Genomic DNA, 7,534 nt, shown 5'->3' on the forward strand with positions numbered 1-7,534 from the left:
GGCCGGGCGTGTGCCACCACCCCTCCCCCTCCGGGCTGGGCTGGGGGTTGCTCCTGGCAACCCGGGCCGCATTGACCCTTCCCCTCCCGGCACCTGCGTGGGGGGGCGGGGTGGGTCCCGCACAGCGCAGCGCCCCTGGGCGGTCACGGCCACTGGGGAACTGGCGCTGCCGAGGGCAAGGGGGTGCCTCCACCCTGCTCGTACTAATGCGTGGGGGTCTGGGCTCGCCGAGCCCCCTGCCGCATCCACAGCATTAATAACGCAACACGGCGCTGGAGAAACCACCGATTTGCTTGCTCTGGCAATACCTTAAGTGAGGCAAGGATTCCACCCATTTTATAGCAGGAGGAAACTGAGGCACGGAAAATTATCTGACTAATGTCCTGGATCAACCCCGACCCCCCCCCCGCCGCGCTCCGTTGCCAGGACTTCGAGGGCTGGTAAACGATGCACCGGACCCGCTTGCAGCTCAGCCGTCCCCTGAAACCTGCCAGCATTTCCACCATAAATGGTCCATCGCGCCATGACTCCGCGTGCCAGTGCCCAGCCCCCGGGGGTCTCTAGGAGCTCTCATTAGGCCGCACCTATGATCTTTTCCACGCAGGATGCAGACCCGCGTCGCGGTGGGAGACGTTAGCGGCCTCATGTCAAGCGCGACAGGCGATGCAGCAGCAGCGACCCGCGTGGCCCAGAGCAGAGCGCTCTCCATGGAAAGAATGACGCGACGGTTGGTGGGAGGAAAACATTTTGTACCGATTAATAGCTGACGAGGCCGCAGTGAAACCGGATCTATTCCCTCTCTGGCGGGGTCTACGCATTGTTGCTGTGTGGGTCGGGGTGGGTGCTTCCTCCCCACGAACAACACGATGGAGGCCCAAGGTGGAAGGATTGTAATGGGAGGAAAAGGTCCTTTTACTGGGAAAGCTTCTCTCCCTCCTGCAAGCTGCGTAGCCCGATCAGCCCAGCAACTCACCAGCTGGAAGGAGGGTCTGCCAGCATAACTCTCCCAGCAAGACCCCCACGTAGCACAGACCTATATCATTACACAAGAATTAAATGCGTGTTGCTGGTGGGAAAACTGAGGCTCAGAGAGATACAGGCCTCTCTCATTAAGGAACCTGTCTGACTGGCAGTCCTGTGGTCTAACCGCAAGACCAAACTCCTTGCCTGTGCTGGAAACAGAAGCCGTGAGTCTTGTGCCCAATCTCTTATGCTATGCCTAGACCACATAATAAAACATGAGGCCCCGTGTTCATAAGTCACATAACACGATGGTCATAGCCGGGACTTGTATTACCCTTCTCTTGCAAGTGGTATCATTCATCCGCATAGCCTGGATACCGCATCCAATCCTGCCTCTGCCCTGCCCGTCATTGTACTTTCAAATTTCCTACTAGATGTTTCCATTTTAAAAAAAGAAATCATTTAGTCTCCCCTTACAAAGGACCAGAGATCAGGTTCCAGCTCCACAGTAGGCAATTCACGGCTGCCAAAAGAGAGTTGGACGGAAAGCACCAGATAACCCTGAACCACACAGAACAGAGGAGCTCTTTCCTCCCTGCTTTATCAGCCCCGGGGTTGTTTCCCTCCTCTGTGAAGTCCACCTGGTCTGGGAAGATGTAAGCAGGCCAGAGGCAGCCTGATCTCTCCCAGGAAAAGGCTCTGAGCTGCAGGGAGATGCCTCCCCCACGTATGCGCTGCTTCTCCCAGCAGGGGGTTACATTTTCCATGTAACAGCATCAGCCGAACAAACTCAACCGCATGCTGGGAACTTGATGTTACAGATTGTGACACCCAGACCTCAGGACTACCCCTCTCGGCTTCTGCGAGAACCTTGGCCTGGCACCTTACTTCCCCGTCTGGATCTCTCTCCCGCTTGACTGTCCCTGCCGGCTTTCAGCTGATGTCAACACAGAAGGCTCTTGCTCTGATGCCCATGCTGGAGGGTAGGAGCTGCAGACCGACAGAGGCTGCTGCAGAGCAAACGTCCAGGAGTGGACAGGAGAGGAGCTACTGGAACAGGGAAGGACAAAGAGAACCTGTATTTTTACTTAGCCAACGCAGACTTGCTCCTCATACCTGGTGCATCAGCCCCGGGCACAGGTCAGCACGTTCAGTCAAGATGATTCAGTTCAAGACAGTGGTAGGAGGCACTAGCAGTGTGCTGCCAACATACAGAAAGGACAAAGACCTCAGGGCTGTAAGACCACACACGCAACAAAACTCAGCAGGAGCGCACGCACTGGAGCTCTTCTCTCCTGGGTCCAACTAGTGCTGCTGTCTCCAGTCACTTGAGGGGCACAGAAGTGGAGTGGCAACCCTGAATATGCAATTACATGCTCGAAACACACGTGACACTGCTGTTGTACAAAGCCATAGGGATGGAAAGCCACTGTCTGCAGCAGCTGTCACTGTGCTAGCTAGGTTGCGTTTGCCTCTGCTGAGCTTCCAGCCCTGCAAACAATCTCATGCAGCCTAAGGCGGTGCTCTTAAAAGCCCTTGCAGGTGTGTTTGCAGCTGAAGTATTAGACAGGGTTGATCAGATTAACATAGCAGCAGGTGACTTGAAAGCTTTGCTTAAATCTAGAGAGGGAGTCAAGTGTCCTAGGCAGCAAGGTGTGTTCAGCTGAATGCTTGGACACAGTATCTCATCATAAATAAGGTACATACAAAAGGCAGACATCCAAATAGCTCCTTTGGGTACAGTAGGTAAAAGCACCTGTCACTTTGCATAGCTAACACTTCCCCCACAACAAACCAGTGTTAGGTCAAGGAGGCAGACAGTATAGTTGTGTTATATCACCCTACAGGGCCAGTGTCCTTCTGTCCTCCCTGCCTTGCTGCAGGTTTTCTTCAAAAGATTTTTAATTTACATTATATTATAAAAAGGAGCAAATGTTATGTGGGTTACAAACTAGAAAGAGCAGCTTTCATGGGAAGGAGAGGAGATGGTGCCTACTGGAACTGAATTGGGAAGCTGTTCAGTGAACCAGTTTCAATGAGTTTCACCCACCAGTGTAAAAGTGATGTTGTAGCTGAGATGGTCCAGAAGTCATGGGGGAAGCCAGGATTTCCTAGTGCTACCAAGGACTAAACGGGTTCATGGCATGTTGGGTTTTATCCAGCTCCTGAATTCTTTCCACGCAAGATAGGTGAACAGTACCCTCCTCCTTTTAGTTAGGGATCTGTTGATCTCCCGGTAATCAGCTTTTCTTCTGTGCATTGTCTGCTACCCAGGAAAATTTCTCCCAGGGCTTCCCCCTGCTGCATTTCACTATGCATGGGGTTGGAAAGTTTGTCTAACTTCACCCCAGATGCATATGGTCCAATACAAGGGATCACTCTCAGAAACCCTTACCTTTCAATCACCAGAGGATTTTTGGTTTTTCATCCAAGTCTTCATCATGGCTCAAAGGCTAATAAGAATAAAATGAGTCAATATTTTGCTCTTATCATGGCTTGGGCTATGAGCCCTTTGAAACCCTTCCTTAAAAATATAGTAGTGGCTTTCTGATGCAAGCCAAAGTCAATATTTGCAGGTATTTTGCATTGGTTTAAAAAAACCTGTAACTATTTCCATTTGTTTAAAAATTGCTGTTGGGTACAGAAAACCTGTTTTAAATGTGAAGTGACAAAGATGCCAGAAACATGTATTTTTGCCACTTAATCACCTATAAACATTTCTTAGCCTGGCCTTGCTATCAGGAGGAGAAAACTGTTGACATTCATAGAGGCAGCAAGTCCAGACCTCGGCTTCTGAAGCTTGTGAGTCCTAGGGTCTGTCTTTACAACTTCCCTAGCAAACCTGAGACCACCACAAACAAATGAGCCCCTGACAAACTCCTTTTGCAACATGTGCCGAAAAAATGTTGTGTGGTCACCATTAGACCGGCCTCAGACATACACAGCGCTGCGCTCAGGTCACCTGAGACAGATCCCGAGACTCTCTCTAAACTGCTGCAGAATAGCGATTGCGTGACATTTTTTCTTGGTGGGAGCGTGGGGATCGCGGGGGAGGCTGTGTAGATACACCTGCAACGGAGCAGTTATAATTCCATCCTGTAGCAGGGGCTTGTACCTGTGCACATCAGCCAACTCAATGGGACACACAAGCTTCATTTAATGCCTCTGGGATTTTGCACAGCTATTTTATTCTATGCTAGCATTGAAGAAATTCTGATTCATGGTGGAAGAGGAGAGGGGGGTTCTGCTCTGAGAACTAGTATCACCAGGAATAAAGTTATCAGAACTCCCCAAGATGGGCTCTGCCTGAGGAAGTAGAGGACAACTGCCTCTTTTCCAAGGACCCCTGCCTCTGTTACGCTGCACAAGAGGAACAGGGCATGAGGGCATATGGATGGAAGGCAAAAGGCCTCATGGGAAGGTTGTGCGGGCTCTGAGAGAAAAAGACATCACTTTCCATTCTGAAAGTGTTAATAATTGACCAGCTGTGCCCACAGGAGGCACCCAAGGATTATCTGCATGCTACAGTGGGAGGAAACTGAGGCACAGAAGGAGTACGAGGCCCAGAACAGTGCAGCTTTGCATCCTGTGCACCACTCGGTCAGTCCAGCATGCACCAGATGCAAATCAATGGCTTGAAGTTGCAGCAAAGCAGGTTTCGATCGGATCTCAGGGAAAACTTCTGCACTGTCAGAGCAGGGAGGCCATGGAATAGACACCAGGGGAGGGGTGGACTCTCCATCACTGATGGAGCTCAGACAGCCACTGGTCAGGGATGGTCTAGGCCAGTGGTCACCAACCAGTGGATCCCGATCCACCAGTAGATCTCAGAGCCTCTTGTGGTAGATCTCGGAGCTTCTTGGAGTCGATCCAAGGCTGGGGTAGGGGGCTGAGTGACCGTGTGTATGCACGTGTGCACCCCGGCCCAGCAGGTCAGTCTATGGGGGAGGGAGGGGATAGGGTCTAGATTGAGGCCCCCACAGTGAGGGACAGTGCTGCAGAGGCAGGAGCAGGGGTAAGTTGAGTGAGGCCCCAGCCGGGTGGGACTTACCTGCTGGGGAGGTGTGCCCCCAAATAATTTTTTCTCCCTCTGTCTCAATCTGCACTCCCTTCCCTCTCCACAGATTTACCTGCTGGGTGTGGGGGAGGCAGGGGGCGGCAGTGGTGCACAGTAGATCTTGAGTTGCTTTTACATGCCGAAGGTGATCTACTTAAAAAGGTTGGAGACCACTGATCTAGGCATAGTGATGCCTGTTCTGTACTGTGTGGATTTCCCAGGCTTCTGGGCTGTGCTGGTTGCCCCCCACCCCCTTTTGCTCCATGCGTCAGGGTGTTTTTAAGCCTCCCGCAGAGGCACTGGGTGTTGGCTGCAGCCCAGGCTGGGGATGGCAGCCGGGCTGTGCCAACGCTTCTGCTGGGACCAAAGCCAGAGGTTCTTGGCTGGAGGGTCTTGCTCTTCTACTCAGGCTCAGATCAATGCTGCATTGGGGTCAGGAAGGAATTTTAACTCCTGGGCAGACTGGTATGAATCACGGGGAGTTTTGCCTTCCTCTGCTGCGGGGGGCATGGCCTCTACCTGGGATCTCTTGAGTGTATATTAACAATCTTTTACAGAAGCAGGACGTTGACTGCCATGGTCCCGCACCTGTGGCAGGTGGTGTTGTGTCAGGGTTGATGGTAGTTTTACTAAGAAGTTAGACTATGGATGTGCCTGGGATGATTTGGGCAGGGCTGGTCCTGCCTCAGGCAGGGGTTGGACTAGATGACCTCTTCCAGCCCTACTTCTCTATGATTCACTGCCTTCAGTTCCTTTGACCTTTGTCACTCCAAGTACTGGCTCCTGGGGAAGTTCCTGGCAGCAGGCCTGGCCCAAAACAATTTGTCTCAAATGCCAGGGAAGATCTGTGGCAGAACCAGAATGCCCCTCTGTTCACAAGGCTTCGTGCCTGGGCTGGCTCTGGCTGCCCGTCCACGCCTCCCCTGCCCTTTGAACACACACATCCCAGCACGCAGCCCCTTTCTCCCATCCCATGTGCAGCTGTGGTGGTTGTGGGAACCCACCAAGAACCAAAACAGTTTGTAACTCAGCTTGGTCCTTCAAAGGAGCTTGGCTCTTCCTATCAGCCCTGGACTTTGTCTCTTCCCTGAGTGATTCACTCAGACATGCCATTCATGAAACACCCTGTCTCCAGAACTGTTTACTTCCCCAGTAATCAGCAGCTCATTAGCTTTAATCAGATCACTTTTCTGTCACTTCCTTTTCTGTGTGTGTAGAAGGCAGAACAAAGCTTTGCAGTGGGACACATGGGGATGGGGATGTCTTTTTTCATTGTTGGCACTTACCAGATTGAACTCACTGGCCCTTAATTGGATGCTGTGGAATTTAAAGAAGAGAACCCGAAGTGGGAGGCAGGCTGGCCGGCTTGGGGTCAAACTGTCCAAAGTCAGGAGTGGAGACTGTGTGACTTGCTGGGGGCATATGAATGGGGACCAGGACCTTGGACCCAGAAGGGATTTGAGTCCTTGAGGTTATTCAATAGGCAGCTTTGCCAGCACTGATCCATGGCATGCGCCAATGTACCTAAAACCCAGAGGTTCCTGGCTAGAGGGTCTTGTCCCTCTGCTCAGGGTCAGACCCATGCTGCATCAGGGTCAGGAAGGAATTTCAGCTTTGTACTATGTGAGTTTTTGCCTTCCTCTGTAGCAGGGGCATGGCCTCTTCCCTGGATCTCTCGAGAGCGTTTTAACACCCAGCAGCAGGACACTGACAGCCCTCATCCCCCTGCTGTACCTGTGGCAGGTTCAAGTGTGGTGCCTTGCAAGTGTGCAACAGGGCTGACTGTGTAGTCTTAGGATGTGTCTGAGATGGTTTGGACAGGGCTGATCCTTCCTGGAGCAGGGGGCTGGACTAGATGTGACCTCCCGGAGGCCCTGCCAGCCTGACTTTTCTACAATTCTCTGACTAAAACCAACCAAGGGGCCACTGCACCAGAGAGCAGTTAATCCCCCAAGGCAAACTGCACCAAAGCTAAAGCAGAATCCCCGTCTGCCCTACAAAGCTGGGCAGCCGTGCTGGCCAGAAGCATGATGCAAATGGCTCCTTTGGTGGGTCAGATAAGGATGCTGACGGGAAGGTGCTTTTGTCACCTGGGCTGCTGCTGTTGGCAAGGTGTGGAGCTACACTGGCAGCAAACCTCCTGGGGACATATGTTTCTATCCAGGGGAGGGCTCTGTGAGCCAGGCTATGTCCACAGAGGCTCTGTTGTGAGATAAGCCATGAAGAAAGGTCTGTTCTTACTTAGTATTGCCAACCCCACCATATCAAAAATCATGAGACAAACTCTTAAAAATCAAGAGATTTGGAATGTAAATCATGAGATGCTATTTTTGAAGTGTGTGTGCACAGTTCCCAGGGCAAATGCAGCAGAGCTCAGAGCCCACCCTGCAGCAGGCAGACTGCCTCTGCCCTGCATACAAACGTGGGGGGCATGTGCCCCCCATGCCTTCCCCAGCCCCCCATTCACCCCAGCCCTGCCCTACTCCCTCCCTCACCGTGGGGGCCTCAATTTGC

At 52.2% G+C, this 7,534-nt stretch overlaps 1 protein-coding gene across 1 annotated transcript in view; it reads right to left on the bottom strand.

Moving 5' to 3' along the window:
* The window catches only part of CGN (cingulin), a 38,509-nt gene extending 36,730 nt beyond the window's left edge, over positions 1-1,779 (bottom strand). The window contains exon 1 of the mRNA XM_025192500.1: positions 585-1,779. The gene's annotated coding sequence lies outside the window, so the exon portion shown is untranslated. The remainder of the gene's footprint in view (positions 1-584) is intronic.
* Positions 1,780-7,534: the final 5,755 nt, after the last annotated feature.

Source organism: Alligator sinensis, unplaced genomic scaffold, assembly GCF_000455745.1.
Source record: "Alligator sinensis unplaced genomic scaffold, ASM45574v1 scaffold880_2, whole genome shotgun sequence".
Classification (NCBI taxonomy): Eukaryota; Metazoa; Chordata; order Crocodylia; family Alligatoridae; genus Alligator; species Alligator sinensis.